Genomic DNA, 17,654 nt, shown 5'->3' on the forward strand with positions numbered 1-17,654 from the left:
AAAAGACAGGGCTGGTTAAGAAAACCATAGCTACATCATTTTATCACCTCTTTTCAAATTCACTACACGCAGTCTAATATTTATACACACTTTAAAAACACACCATCACAAATCCATGAGAACAATCCAATGCAGGGTGTGAAAAGCTTTCCTCAGTCTGACCCATTTCTACAAGTCATGAAATCTGGTGAGGCGTACAAATAATGGTCCATTCTATTGAATAAAAATGGCAGGTTCAGAGTCGCAGAATGCCCTGACCATGGGCATTATGAATTTGCTGCAAAGAGGCACCAACTCCCCACCAACAAGCACCAGTGCTTTGGCAGCTTTGACGGTCGAAGGGATTGTTGGGTGGCCACTCTCTGCTTTTAATAAAACAAGTAAATGAGTAATCATTTATTTATTTATTTATAATTAAAAGCATCTAGCAAAGATTCATGTTGTTACCTCTTAGAAATTAGCCAAGTACACTTTGCAGTAGAAGTCCTAGTTAATATTTTGAACCATTGTTTTATCACATTTAAATCAAAAGAGATTAAAGAAATGTTGTTTTGTTGTGGAAGATAATTGCAATAACTGAACACAATGAATTTATCAAAAATAAATAAATAAATAAATAAATAAATAAATAAATGGTTTGGTACTATTTTTTTTAACTACGTGTTGAAAATTTAGCTTCTTGTATTGCTAAAATTTATGATATAATGTTTAGTTATTTTGTTGCCTTGGTTAGTTTTGGGAATAAAATCTGGTTACTTGAATTATGCCTCAACAAACTCTTTTGAGCTTTGGTGCTTTTTAATCATTTAAATAGATTCTTTCATCAATTTTTTTTAAAGAATGATTTGATACAATATGTTTAAAATATTCTACTTGTGAATATAAATTACATGGCATGGGTATAAATGTTTTTAAGAATTTAGAACATGAAAGTCCAGAATAGTGTTTAAATATTGCAATAAGAACAATAAAATTAAAATTATTTTTACATATGTAAGAAGTAGCTCTCTAAATATCTAAGATGATGCATTGCACTTAATTTTTTTCAAACGTGATTTCTTAAATCTGTCAAATAACATATTTAAAATTTTAATTTTTTATGTATGTATATATTTTTTGAAAATTTTTCAGATACTAGGTTGCATTCAATTTTTATATTGCTCATAAAAAGTTTATCTAATCTATTTTTTCAATACATGTTTTACACTCTCTATAGGTCAAAAATGTTTGTGAAGAAAATTTCTACTTCTGTGAATTTTCTTAAAACTACATCGTTGGTGAATTTTTAAAAATTTATACATAAAATGATTCATAATTTAGTGATCTATAAATGCCTTATATTACTTTAAAATCTTTTAGTAGCTTGGATTTTTTTGGATTTAAGATTTTGTTACATAAAATCTTTAAAAATGTGAAATAAATTATTTTTTTATATATTTTTACTGCACATCAACATCTAAAATTAATTAAAAAATTAATATTTTTGAAATTAATATTTTGAAAATTCATAAGTATGTATAAGAAAATTCTACTTATTTCAAGTTGACTTATTTATTTCTTTATTTATTTTTATCATTACATGATTATTTATAATTATAAAATCAAATTTTAATTTATTTTTTGAGACTTAAATTAATTTGGTATAAATTAGTATCAACATAATTTTTTTTCAAGCAACACTAAGTTATCAGAGCATAAATCAAATTCCAAAACATATAATAAAAAACCACTTTAATATTCATGTAAGGATTATAGAAACAATAACTTTCATAATAATATAGAAAATAGAATTTAGGTTTTAAAGTACATCTTTGGAAGAAAATAGAGTTATAGGTCTATTTAAATAATTTAGGTAAAATTTCGAATCATTTGAAATAAAATTTAGATTCTTTTTTAATTTTAATTAAGTTTTTTATTTTTTTTTAAAGAAAGATGTCAACATAAAACAATTGCACAATTCAATTTTAGAATCTTATTCTTAATTTAAAAGCAGCATAGAACTTGAACATATTATATAAATTTTAAAATACCTTGTAGCTTAACTTAGATTATGTTAAAATGTACTCCAACTGAATTTAAGCCAATTTTCATGTGCATAGCAATTAAGTTTGGCAAAGTATTGAGAGAAGATAAAAAAAATAAAAAAGTTTAATAGTCTTGGTTATGTATAGAAATAAAAGCTAAGATTTTGTAGAAGATAGATTTCATATTTACCATCCTAATAATGCACAAAAAATAAATAAATTAATACCACCAATTTCCATTTTAATGTAAATTCTATTACACAAGTTTACATATAATAAGAAAAAATAAAAATGATAACAATATGAAAATACAATTTGTTTTTAAGAATATTATTTAGCAAAGTATCAAGTATAAATACGAATGGATATAACAAACAACATGATGCAATGGTCTCTAACAAAGCTAGAAATAAAAGATGACATACAAAAATGAATGGATTCATCTTATTAGTTGATATAAGAATAAATAATTTAAAAATTAAACCACAACAATAAAAAAAAACAAATAAAAAAAGAAGAAAAGATACATGTCAATGAATCAACTATGGGATGGAATAAAAAACCTTCTCAAAACAAATGGCAACTGATATTTATCAACAACTTCTAGGTACAATAACCAAATTCATTGATGCTAAAAATAATCACTTTAATAAAATATATACAAAATCCTCTAAAAAATAAAGAGATTCAAATGAGTAATAAAAATATTAAAACAATTCTTTTTGTAAATAAATAAAATTTTCTACGACCATTGCAAGAACATAAAATAATTATACAACTTGTGATAAATGCACTAACACAACCAAAATTACATCAAATTTTGAAAATTATAATACTAAATAATATTGGCATAAAATCTAGTTTTATAAATATATATATTTAATTGATTTATCACTATAGTTTAAATTAAGAATTAATCAAAATAATAATTAAAAATAAAAAATTACAAGAAGAATATTTCGTTAAATTATGAATTTATATGAATTAAGGTGAGTAAAAAAACTTAAAAAAATAAATAATAAAAAATCCTTATAGTATAATTATAATTGAAAGAAATGGTTTTTTTTTTGAAATTTTAAGAATTTCAAAAAGTAGTTTGATAATTTTTGTATTTATAGTAAAAATTTATAAAAAATTTATATAATTTTTTTTGATATATCAAAAAAATCAAGTATCAAAAACCATTATCAAATATGCAATTAAAATCCAAATAAGAATGCATAACAAAGATATTCTTAAGAAAATATGAAGTATCTAAACACAACTTAATCAAGCTATTTCTTATGCTACAAAAAATGTATCCAATACAAAAAGTATATAAAAAAAATCAAAAATTTTATTCAATAGCTAAATTACAATATTCAAGCAAAATCTTATAAGAAATAGCTTTCTTTCTTAAAAACATGCATAAGACTTGATTTGATAAGAATGTCAAGTCAAATAAAATTTTCTATTTAAAACTTCAAGCCTTTGTTGGTACTAATAAAGTTACCTAACATAAAAAAATAAATAGATGAGAACCTAATAAATTAAAATAGACTACATCTATTTGATGTGGTTTAGCATCCAATGCCATGCCATGTAACAATTATTGTATAAATAAAGATTGTCATACAATACAAATGAAGTACCAAAAACCATAATCAAATATACAATTAAAATCCAAATTAAAATGCATAATAAATATACTCTCAAGTGCTTCCTTGTCAATTAGAAATTCTATCAATTTGCTAGAACAATAACATAGATATAATCAAAGATAAATGCTACAATAATGTTGTTTCAAAAATTCGACACAACTTAGTCAATGTTGCGAGATGTAGAGTGCTAAATTATAGAAGAATCAATAATTGGAAGATAACAAAGAACAAAATTTTTAAAATACTTTCAATACCTTTATCTATTCTAGCCTTGAAGCAACAAAATACTACTAAACAATACATCTTTGATACAATAAATTATATACCTTGCCTTAACATCAATTATTGTAGGTATGCCATATTACAAATATACATAATTTTTGTTAGAAAATCTTCTCAATTAATGAAGATAAGTTTTGCTAAAATTACAAAAATATTATAAAATATTATAATATTGAGTAATAGATAGGTTTTTTATGGCCATAGGTATAGGCTTTTTATAGAAATCTACTTTATCATATAAACATTAAACTCAAATGTTAAGATCATCCAATTCTACAAATTGGACTAGTTTTATATATATTAAGCTTGATAGAATATTTTCATATCTATATAACAACTTACAAGGATTATAAGATGCCAAATATGCCTACTTGTTAAAACATATGTTTATTACAATCTAAAATAATATTAAGTTCAATTCCAATACTTGCCATAAAAAATATTTAGTTTTATAATCTATATTTAACAATTTCAACAACTTATTCAACCAAGCCATTTTTTTGAGGATAATTTTTAGAATTTATTCAATAATCAATTAAATCTTTTGGTATTCAAAGTCTCAAAAGCCATAAGAACTTTTTTTCTTGATTTGTTAAGAATTTAGCAAGTCCTCTAAAATATACTAATACAAAATTAAGAAAAGTTATGGTTGCTAATTTTAAAGAATTTTGTAGCAAAGCCACATATTTAAGGTATTTGATAAAATATTCCACCATCACTAATACATATTTAGTTCTACATTAGGTAAAAATAAGTGGTTCAATAAAGTCCAAAGTCCAATAGTAGTCAAAATTCATACCATGTAAAGGCCTCAATTAAGATAATTAAGTGTTAAAACTTAATTCGACTTGATGTATACTTCACACTAAAAATATATATATATATATATATATATAGCAACCAGATGATATATGCAAATCTATCAATATTGATTGCACAACATAAAATATGTTTTGTACATCCAAAAATGTCCAAATTCCTTAAATACTTGCTGCATTAAAGAAATTATTTGATTTAACCTTGGAACTATGTGCCTAGTTCCATCAAACCACACACAAAGTAAAAGAAAAAATCAAAAAAACCATGATACTTGGTAATTAATTATATCTTGCTCCATAGCATAGATAGTTGAAAGCAATATTTCTTATTAAATCTTATATAAGTTAATAAGGTCTTCCAACACATTACTAAGTACTAAGATTTTAAAAGATTTTTCATTTGAATATTGATTAAGCATTATATATATAGATTCTAATATCAAAATAAGATATGTTGTTGCATGCAATCTAAGAATTGCTTCTCTATTGCAATTTCTATGCCATTTAACTTTAGTAAAATCTTCTATTAAAGGACTTGCATTAAAAAAAAAATTACTTATATTAAAATTAATAATGCATATTTAATATACAACAAAAAATCATAATTTTGAAGCAATAAGGTTTATCTAGCAAGCTTGAAAATAAATTTGTTTAATTCCATATACTACCTCAAAGGTTAATGGTCAAACACCAATATAAATTGTTGCTCATTCAAATCAGTTTAAAAGTAAGTAATAGTCTAAATAGTTGCCAAAGCTTCTCTCTCATAAGATGTATTGTTGGACTTTGCATTATTGTTGCTTTTAAAAGTAAATATAATAACATATTCTTATCTAACATCATCCTTTTGTATCAAGATTGATGCCAATTTTATTGCACTCTAGTTTGTATGCAATTGAAAGAATCTAATAGCATATAGATAGAAAATCATAGAAATTGAATCCAACTTTTATTTCAACATGTCAAATATCTATTATTATTCACAATTCTAAATGATTAGAGAGCATATACTTATAACTACATGATAGATTTTATTACTATAATCCATGTATAAATTAGTAATATCATTAGATATGGGGTATTTTACAAAATCATCTATGACAACATCTTTTGGATATGTTTTTTTCAAAGTCTTTAATTAAAATTAAAAAATATTTTGATCTTTTACTTCTTTTAGTCTATGCTACTTTATTTTAAAAAAATAATAAAAATCCTTCAACATGAATAGATTTAGGCTTCAAAACTCTTTGACCATTATTCTTTGACTTTAGAATAAACAAATAGCTAGTATAATTTTATTGAAGAGCAAAAAAAATTCCAAAAATTTATATCTAAGTATTATGGTCTACAACTTGGCATAAAAAAAAGCAACATTGATTCTTTGTGATACCATGAGCAACTATGGTTTAAGTCAAAAGATCCATATCATGTTCTCATTTATTTACAATAGGTTCTTTAAGAATTTAAGAATTAGCATTCCAATCCATGTCTAATCTACATACTCAAAATAAAAATAAACTTAAAGATATTACAAATGTAAGAAATACACCATAAGGTACTCCTATTTTGTAAACTAAGACAAAAGATGATTCATCAATTTAAGATATAACTAAAATAATATGATGATTATCAAAAATATCATCAATCTTGCATCCAATTGAAATATTTATTCTAGACAGTGCCATTGTTAATATATAAGATAAATCCAAGTTAGTCCACATTTAATGGAATTGATGGATATTAAAAACCAAGGTCTCAGCATCTATAAAAGTTGGAGAATTAAGACATTAATAAATATATTGTTTAACCTTTAAAATCTTTATTTAAGTTTTATTCAATACAAGTATATTTTTAAAAATATTTCTAAATAATATTATTTAATATATAAACTTTTGTTATAAGAATTATATTAAGTCTAAAAATAAATTAGGTTAAAAATCATTTAAATTTTAACTTGTTCAAGTATAAAAATGACTTTAGCAAGGCCATCTAATAATGAATAAATCAATGTAGCCTAATTGTCAAGGACAAGAACTTGATAAAGACAAATAAACAAGTGAGGCTTCTCTTAGAAAAAGATGAAAAAATAGAAATAACTCAATATGTATATTAAGAAAGAAATTGGAATAGCTATTGTCAAAAGATAAGAAAATTAGAGACCCTTGAAACTAGACTAGAATCAAGAAAGGAGTTGACAAGATTGAAGAGGGCTTCACTCTTGTCTCTATGTATACTATCTAACTAGGGACTATGTGGCGATGTTCTATAGGACCTCCAATATGTGTTGACTTTGTAGGATACATGCTTTGATTTACAAGGCAAGTTTTTTTTATGTGTGGGCGACATAGTTAGCTTAGTCTTCAAGCTAACAACATGTGTGGCATATGACCAACTTGTTGATCACGTTTCTAATCCAAAAAGTTAATTAAAGACACCTATAAAGTCAAAGCAGCATCTATGAAGCTTTTAGGAAGCTTTCATAGCAAATATTATAGAATTAACTTATTTTTATCTACTTTTATTTCTACCTATTTATACATGTAATTACTAGCTTATATGCATATGTCCATGATATTATCCCTCTTTCTAGAGACGAGTTCTACGAGGAGCGGTCATTATATGTTGAGAAAATCTATGATACGATAAATTATATTCACCACATATTTTGATCTTTGTTTTCTTCAAAGATGATTGATAGGGCCTTTCAACCATCGATAGTATCCCATATCACGGCGGGAAGACCACCCAGTTATTTGATCGTTGTTGAGGCCTTTAAAACTTCCTTCGAATAAAATATTTGAAACACCGTCAGAAGTTGTTCCTACCTTTAATAAAATTACCAAACATCGCGAGTCCCTTGCAAGGTCATGATACCAAACGCGTTGTATCTCACCATCTATTCGAAGAAGAATATGTCGTTCTTGAAGATCTTCATCTTGATTGTGTTGTCTTGAAGGTTGTGACAATTATAATGTCTCATCCGGTAGGTCAGAAAATGAAGGCTCTTGAATTGAATTCAGTGGTTGTTGGTTTTCCATCTCTTTTGCGTGACAACTACAAAGAAGCTATAAACAAGGATTGAAAGTAGAATGTTATCTTGTATATATCTTGTTTATTTTATAAGGAAGGTTTTTATCTTGATTATGATGGATGTCATTGATGAAAAGCCTCCACTGCCTTTGCTGCATTTGTAAGATTCTTTATTGGCTTCCATGTGGGTTTACTAATATCATATCCACGCCAATGGACAAGATATTCGAATTTATTTTGGCGCTGCCTTGAATCTAAAACTTCTTCCACTTCGAATTCTTCATTATTGTCGACTTCTGTAAAAGGACGTGGAGCTTTTCTTCTTGGTATGTCCACTGTCTTATATGATTCAAAAAGTAACACATGGAATATTGAATGGATTTTCATTGATTCTAGTAGGTGTAAACAATATGTAATTAGATTGATTTATACAAAAATAAAAAATGGTGCAAGCCTTCGATAGTCCAATTTGTCATAAGGACAAGTGGTCTTGATATTGCGACAAAGTAATCATACCTTGTCACTCATGTGGAATGGTGGTTGTTCCTTTCGATAGACATTTGTATTGACCTTTTGTTGTTCTTGAGCTTCTTTTAATTGTGCGTTCATCGTTGCATGTAGCTCTGACAAATGAATTGTGAAATCTTTTGTAGCAGGATTATCAACTTTTAAAAAGTCAAAAGTATCAAGTCGTAGATGATAACCATAATTGGTAAAGAAAGGTGTTTGTTTTGTAGAAGAAAGTACCATGTTTTTATAAGCAAATTCTGCCAATGTCAAAAGAATTATCCAATCATCTTGTTGGTAGTTAATAGTACATCTTAAATACTACTCTAAAACTTGATTAATACACTCTATTTGTCCATCAGTTTAAAGATGGAATGTTGAAGATAGTTTTATATCTATTTTTAGAATCATAAAAAGAGTCCACCAAAATCTTGATACAAATTGAGTTCTTCTATCTGATATAATATCCTTGGATAATCCATGATAGCAATAGATAATGTCAAGAAAGAGTTTAGTTGTTTCTTCACCTATGATAGATTTTGTACATGGTATAAAATGTGCCATCTTAGTAAAACGATCTACTATCACAAATATAGAGTCATAAGAACCTAAGATTGAAAGATCTGTAATGAAATCCATAGAAATAGAAGACCATGGTTGTTTTGGAATGGATAATGGCTGAAGAAGTCCGTAAGGTTGATGACGAGGAGTTTTTGATCTTGAGCAAATATCTTAAGATTGTACAAAATCTTTGACTGCTTTCCACATTTGTGGCCACCAAAAGTCCATAGATATTAGTTCCAAAGTTTTATTATACCCAAAATGTCATGCTGGTAGAAAGTCATGACAAGCTTGAAGAACACGTAATCATACTTCACCTTTTGGAACATACAGGCATCCCTCAAAATATAGTAGATTCTTCTTGAACTCAAACTTTGAAGTATAATAAGACTTTAAAGGATTTTCTTTAATATTACGAATAAGAAGATCAAAAGACATACTTGATTGAACTTGCTTAATGAAAGTTGAATCAATAGTTAGTGTTGATTTCATCGCTTGAAGATGAAGATGCTCTTGCTTCAAGAAAATTATTCATTGTTGATCAAAAGTAACATCTTGTCACGGATACAGAAATACAGACTCGAGATCTAACAAGAAGTTCAAGAAGAAATGACAAGAATTAGATTAATTAGATGAATATAAGAACAAAACCACAGAGGTGAGCTAGAGCTCCAACAGATGTGTTGTCGAGACTAAAGAACTCTTCAGCCTCGATTCCAATATATACTCCTATTTAGGAAGCTTCTCAAGCAACTTCTATCAACTAAGAAGCTTCTACAAGGTTCCAGAGGCTTGTTTCTAGAAGGTTCTAGAAACTTATCTCTAGAAGGTTCTAAGGACTATGTCCCTAACATCTTCTACCAACTAAGAAGCTTGTAGAAGGTTCTAGAGACTTGCTTCTAGAAGGTTCTAGAAACTTGTCTCTAGAAGGTTCTAAAGATTATGTTCCTAACATCACCCCCTCCTTTAACTTCAAGGTCTCTGAGAAGCAATGTTGTTGTTAATCAATACCAACGCAAGAAAATGAAGATCTGTCACATAACGTCTGCTATGGACTCCAACTGTTGTTCACGAGGTAAGTGGTTCATCGGCCCTTGAAGCCAATGGTAGTAGCCCACTCCTTCAACTTCTGACCAAGTATGAACTTCCGTGTCCTCATTGTGAAATTGTTGTACAAATATGCCTTCTAGCTGACCATCGTAAGTAGGCTCGAACTCAAATTGAATCACCAGTGATTAGTTACTTGGTATCCTCAATTGTCGTGGTGGTATAGGTGGTTCTTCATTTCAAGGTCACCTTCGTGAGCTAGTCGGTTGAGATAATCTGACTGGCATAGTATCTATCGCTTGGCTATCCATATCAGAAGACCAAACTATGGCTACTGAAAAAATTCTATTTTATCTTAGAGAAAATAACTATATCAACTACGAATTTTGATGGTGCTCTCCCCCTTTCTTATATTCTTGGGTGAGTAAGCTTCAAAAGAAAGCTATCGTCGAACCGGCTTAGGTTTAAGAGGATGTTGTTGATGAAACTCCTGTATCTTTTGCGGCGCATTGGTAAGATTTTCAGCTGGCTCCCACATTCGCTCATTAATGTCGTAGCCGCACCAATGAACAAGATACTCCAACTTGCCCCACCTTTGCCGTGAATCCAGCACCTTTTCAACATCGTATTCCTCGTGGTTCTCGATCTCAATACTAGGTGGCGGACATTGTACTCTTCCAGGAAAAGACGACTCTCGATAAGGCTCCAACAGAGAAACATGAAAGACTGGATGTACCTTCATAGAAGCCGGTAATTCCAAACAGTACGCCACTGGATTAATTTGCTTCTGGATGATAAATGGTCCCAGTCTTTGATAGTCTACCTTATCACATGATCGCTTGGTCTTGATATTCCGTCGAAGAAGCCATGCTTTATCTCCAATTTTGAAAGTAGGTGCTTAATTCCGAAATCTATCTGGAGACACCTTGTAGGATTCTTGAGCAGATTGTAATTGAAGCTTCAATGTATTTTGAAGCTCTGATAGTTGTTTCACAAATCCTTCAAATGTTGGATTGTTATTTGTTGACGGACTCAATAAATCAAGCTTCAGATGATATCCATAGATGGAAAAGAATGGTGTGTATTGAGTCGACGCATGGAGGTTGTTGTTATATGCAAACTCGGCTAGCGGTAGATATGTGGTCCAATCGTCTTGCTGATAGTTGATGCTGCATCGTAAATATTGTTCCAAGGCTTGGTTCACCCGTTCCGTTTGGCGATCAGTTTGAGGATGAAAAGCCGAAGAAAGCTTGATATCCACCTTCAGTATCTCAAAGAGAGATCTCCAAAACTTTGATACAAACTGGGTTCCTTGATCAGATACGATATCATCTAGTAGTCCATGATATCGATACACATTATCGAGAAAGAGCCTTACTGTGACTTCACTGGACAATGTCGGAGTAGAGAGGTTTTGCCTCAAGAAAGCGCTAGGCTTCTGGCTATTACTAATTGCTCAATCAAGCTTAAAATAAGGAAACCCTAATTTTATATATATAAGTTCTCCTTTTGGGACAATTACACCAAATTCTTAAGTCTTAAATAACCAACAACACCGAAAATATGGTAGAAGTACTCTAAAACCTTGTATATCCGTGTGTGGAATTTCTCCCGAACCTCAACACCTCATCACTCTTGATCCAATCGTCCAAACAAGATCAAAATTTACATGAAGTACTGATATGTTGTTATTAATTTGTACAACAAATTTCAACGGCAAATTCGTCGCGGATCTTGAGATATCTTCAAAACCCTAACAGTCGCTTCAAACCCTAATCTTTATATACCCGCGCGCAATTTTCTTCATATCTCACAAACCATAAGTCCAAATGCCACGAAACTTGTATAGATAGCTTCTTAACACAAATTTGTACATTCTTTCAAAGTTTGAGCCAAAATTTCGTTCGAAAACTCAAGTTATGACTCCTAACACAACTTTGAACAAAACCGCTCTTTTACTGCCTTTGATTTGAATGCGCTGTCTTTAACTCCCTATAACTCCTTCACATAAACTCCAAATGCAAAATTTCCTTAGCAAAAGATGTATGTCTTGAAGTTTCCCTCCTAGCCGCACCTTCCGATCTCCAAAAGCTTTCGTAAGACTCCTCTTAAACTCAAAAGAGTAACAGTAGGTCTCAAATTGACACCTTAACTTCAAATGGCTATAACTTATTCACCTTAACTCCAAACCCTATAAAATTTGCACAAAAATTGTAGCCAAAACCCTAAAATTTAGAATTCTTGCCTCTGATTTCCTAATGAATTCTTTGAAGACGCCGAAACCCTTATCAAGGTCGCGGGCAGCCTCCTAAAAGTCCATTGGGCATGGATTTCGACCAATGGGGATGAAGATCCTTATTTCTAGCTTCATCCAACCATGCCTTGGTTTCATCCCTCCCAATTAACCTCCTATTAGTTTAAATCTTCATCTTTAGGCTTCTAACTTCTCCCAAGGCTTCATACTAAACATTTAGATCATATATATATATATACATATATTTAATGTCAAAATCAAAAGAAATAAAGAAACAAAGTAAAGTTTCTTATACCAACCCTTTTTAATTTAATCTACTACCCACTCTAACACACATGTAGATTTATCAACATATAATATGTTTTAACTAATTTTTACATACTGTAAGTATTTACAGTACAACAATGATGTCTTCTTGCAAGGGACAAAGTGTGCCATCTTTGTAAGCCGATCTACCACGACAAAGATGCTGTCAAATGAGTTCAATGATGGCAGGTCCGTGATGAAGTCCATGGAAATTGAAGTCCATGGTCGACATGGAATCGGCAATGGTTGTAGGAGTCCATAAGGGCGATGTCGAGGATTCTTGGATCTTGAACAGATGTCACAAGAGAGGACAAAATCTTTCACATCCTTCCACATTTGAGGCCACCAAAAATCTCTAGAAATAAGCTCCAAGGTCTTATTGAATCCAAAATGTCCCGCAACTAGAAAATCGTGGTGAGATTGAAGAACTCGGAGTCGTACTGGTCCTTTTGGGATATATAACCGCTTCTCAAAGTATAAAAGATCTCCCTCCACCTTGAACTTGTCGTCATTGGCATCCTGCTTAATATCAATGGCTACTAAATCTTTAATGGTCACGGGATGTACTTGATTCAGGAAGTCAGCATCAATTGGCACAATAGTAGCGCAAAGCTGAAATTGCTCTGGCTTCAACAATGTCATACATTGTTGATCAAACGCTGCTTCTCCAGCCTTTGGTACAAGATACGATCTCCTCGATAAGGCATTAGATAGTTCTTGCTGCTTTCCAGGTCGATAAGTGATAACAAAATCGAACCTAGATAGCGACATACTCCACCAAGCTTGATATCGATTTAGAACTCGAGCCCACATGAAATACTCCAAATTCTTATGATCTGTGTATACGATCACTGGGTGTGAAGCTCCTTCAAGAAAGTGATGCCATTCTTGGAAAGAATCCACTATAGCAAGAAGTTCCTTATCATGGATCTCATAATTGATTTCAGCAGCAGAGAACTTTCGAGAATAGAATGCAACTGGATGGACCTTCTTGTCTTCTTCCATTTGTGAAAGTACAGCTCTCAAAGCAAAATCCAAAGCATCAATTTCTAAATAAAAGACCTTTGTAAAGTCTAGATGTACCAAGATTGGAGCCGTAGTAAATGCGGTCTTTAGGTCTTGAAACGCCTTCTCCGCTAAAGGTCCCCATTCTAGCTTATCCTTGCATGTCAATCGAGTGAGAGGAGCAGCAACTTGAGAGTAATTCTTGATGAAGATCTAATAGAAGTTGGCAAAACCAAGAAAGCATTGTACATCTCTAATCGTCTTTTGAACCTCCCAGGACATGATTGCTTCCACCTTCTTGGGGTCCATCTTCAAGCCTTTCGTAGTCACAACGAACTCCAAAAATTCCATTTCTATTTAGTGAAATAAACACTTCTCTAACTTGGCATATAGTCCTCGCTCGCATAGTTTCTCCAAGACCAAACGAACGTGCTTTTCATACTCTTCCTCGTTTTTGGAGAATATCAAAATATCATCCAAATAGATGACAACAAAATCGTCAAGGTGCTCTCAAAAAATATCATTCATCATATGTTGAAAGATCGTTGGAGCATTGGTAAGACCAAAGGGCATGACATTATACTCAAAATGGCCATACCTTGTATGGAACGCTGTCTTCCACTCATCTCCTTCCTTGATTCGTACGAGGTTGTAAGCTCCCCTTTGATAAATTTTTGTAAAGATCCTTGCATGTCCAAGTTGTTCTAAGAGACCAAAAATCAAGGATAACGGATAAGGATTCTTCTTTGTTACCTTGTTGAGGCCTCGATAGTCTACGCACATCCGCAACGAGCCATCTTTCTTCTTCACAAATAAGATAGGTGCTCCAGCTGACGATTTTGAATGACGGATGAAGTTCTTAGCTAGATTCTCATCAATGTACTTCCGCAACTCCGCCAACTCCATTTGCGATAGATTGTAGATTGAGCCAAAAGGTGGTTGTGCTCCTTCTTGCAAGTCTATGGCGCAATCATATATTTGATGTTCCGGTAGCATGTCAGCATTCTTCTTTTGAAACACGTCTTTAAAATCTTTATATTGCTCTGGTATACTTGTTGTCGAGATCTTCTTCTCAGTAGTTGGAGCCGCATAAATGACAAACGGTGTGCCTTCCTTGGACGATCTTATAAATGCTCTTATTCCAATGAATAAGGATTTCTCTATTCGGGATTTTTACTAGGCTTGATCTTGGGTGGTTTTGTGGGAAAGGTCATCTTCCGCAACTTCCAATCTATGGATGGGTTATGCTTTTCCAACCAGGAAAGACCAAGAATAACAAGATTTGATAGAGTTCTAATAATATTAAAAATAATATGACTACTATGGCCTTTAAACATCATTTCTATAGGTTCTGATTCATAGGTGACACAACCAGACAATAAAGGTTGTCCATCTATGACCTCAACGTGAACAGGTTTGGATTTTTGTACTAAAGGGATCTTATGACACTTCACAAATTCTTCGTCTAAGAAACAAGCAGATGCTCCTAAATCTAATAATGCTAAGGTTCTCAGTTTTTGAGGGCCAATAAGCAAAAGGATTGTAAAGCAAACTGTAGGTTGAGCGAAAAGAAAGGAACCTGGTTGTTGTTGCGATATTTCACTGTGCAGTCGTACGGTTCCTATTGTGGCTGGGCATCCTCGTTTTCCTGAATAAATGCACCTCTAGTCTTGACAATACATCAATTTTGCTTTTTGGGGTAGTTTCCAACTTTGTTACCTTCTTCACCGCAATACAAGCATAGACCTTCCTCCATACACCACTTTTTTTCTTCTAGGGTAAGGGATTTGACACGTACTGCATCAATTTGCATGTCTTCTACCTCTGAATGTGAATTCACGCTGCTTGTCGACATAGTTGGGGCGTGGTGAATCGTATGTTGTCTTGAACGTTGGTCTTGGCGACGTTGGAATAGGCGATTATTGCACTTCACAGCTCGGCTAATAGCTTCATTGATTGTTTGTGGATCAGGAAGAGTTAACAACAAATCCTTCACATCATTCCTTGAACCCCAATAGAATTGACTCATCAACGCTTCTTCATCCCAATTGATGTCACATGCTAATTGCCTGAAGTCCGATGCATAGACTGATGTAGAGCGCATCCCTTATCGTAGTGACTGGATCTTTGTTGTAGCCCATCGAACCTTGTCGTGTTCACCAAATGCTTCCGCAAATACCTCCAAAAAGATTTCAAAGTTGATTAATATGGACGATTGTTTTTCAAACAAAGGAGCAAACCATGATTGAGCTTACCCTGTAAGTAAGGTTCCAACAAGTCCAACACGTAACTCCTCCGTTGCATAGCGTTCGGGCTGTAAAACTGTTATCAACCTGATTTGATTGACGAGTCCTCGAAACTTGGAACGTATATCGTCGAACTTGTCCAGAAGGCTAACTCGGGGCTCCTTATGTTGTAGAACCAGCTGTGCTTGTCGAACCTGAGGCAAAGTTGCTTCTCCAAGTACAGAAGTTTGAGGCTGGTGCAACCTAGATTGTGCCATCCCAGATGCTCTATCATTATGAAGCCTTGCCACGACTCCTTCAATCTCTGAAGTTCTTTGCGATAACGTAGCGAGGGCATTCATGATAGCATCCAACTTGGACTCCAAACTTTCTGTCATACTAATGTCTTGGCCCCCAACCATTTTAAGAGCAGGACAAAAATGACTGTACAAGAAGACAATATTGGTTTAGAGGAGGGTACTCCGTAACCTCTAAAATGCCTTAAGAGCTTCCAGAAAAGGAGTAATCCACTTTCTCCAAGAAAAATAAAACTCCAATATTGTAACAAAAGAAGTATCATTTTAGAAGAGGATAATCTGCAACCTCTAAAATGCTAGTACACTTCCAAGCAAAGGAGTATTCTACACTCTAACGAGGAAGAAACTAACTCTGATATCTGAGGTGAGTGTAGTCTCGACAAACTATCACGGATATAGAAATACAAACTCGAGATCTAACAAGAAGTTCAAGAAGAACTGGCAAGAACTAGATTAATTAGATGAATACAAGAACAACACCAGAGAGGTGAGCTAGAGCTTCAAGAGATGTATTGTTGAGACTGAAGAACTCTTCAGCCTCGATTTTAATATATACTTCTATTTAAGAAGCTTCTCAAGCAACTTCTATCAACTAGGAAGCTTCTAGAAGGTTCCAGAGGCTTGCTTCTAGAAGGTTCTAGAAACTTATCTCTAGAAGGTTCTAAGGACTATGTCCCTAACATCTTCTACCAACTAAGAAGCTTGTAGAAGGTTCTAGAGACTTGCTTCTAGAAGGTTCTAGAAACTTGTCTCTAGAAGGTTCTAAGGATTATGTCCCTAACACATTTTCTTTCTTTGGTGCAAGGTAAGATTGTTTAGAGAGTGCATCTGACAAATCTTGTTGTTTTTCTGGTTGATAAGTAATCTTGAATTCGAATCTTGATAAAGACATACTCCAACGGACTTGGCGATGATTCAAAACATGTGCTGACATAAAATATTTAAGATTCTTCTGACTCGTATATACGATGACTGGGCTAGAAGCACCTTTTAGACAATGGTGCTATTCTTAAAACGAATCCACGATTGCAAGAAGTTTTTTGTTGTGGATCTTGTAGTTGATCTCTGTTGTTGAAAACTTTCTTGAATGAAAAGCTATTGAATGAAGTTTATTATCTGTTTCCATTTGTGACAATACAACATCGAAAGCAAAGTCTGATGCGTGAGTTTCTATAAAAAATGGCTTAGAAAAATTAATTTTATACAAGATTGATGCAGAAACAAAGGGTGTCTTCAATGCTTCAAATGCTACTTTTTTTTCTTGATTCCATTGAAGTTTGTCTTTACAAGTCAAACATGTAAGTGGAGCTGCAACTCGAAAGAAGTCTTTAATGAAGATTCGATAGTAGTTGACAAATTCCAAAATATATTGGACATCTTTTACCATTTTTGAGATCTTCCAATCCATAATAGTTTGAACTTTCTTAGGATCCATCATAAGTCCATCATTTGAAATGATGTATCTTAAGAAGTCGACTTGAGTAGTGTGAAATACACACTTTTCTATCTTGGCATAGAGTCCTACATCTCTTACTTTTTGTAGCATACAACGAAGATGAAGTTTATGTTCTTATGAGTTCTTAGAATAGATTAAGATGTCATCTAGGTAACAAACAACAAAATCATGTAAAAACTTCC

The sequence above is a fragment of the Physcomitrium patens genome, chromosome 16, assembly GCF_059467195.1.
Source record: "Physcomitrium patens ecotype Gransden chromosome 16, ASM5946719v1, whole genome shotgun sequence".
Taxonomy (NCBI): Eukaryota; Viridiplantae; Streptophyta; class Bryopsida; order Funariales; family Funariaceae; genus Physcomitrium; species Physcomitrium patens.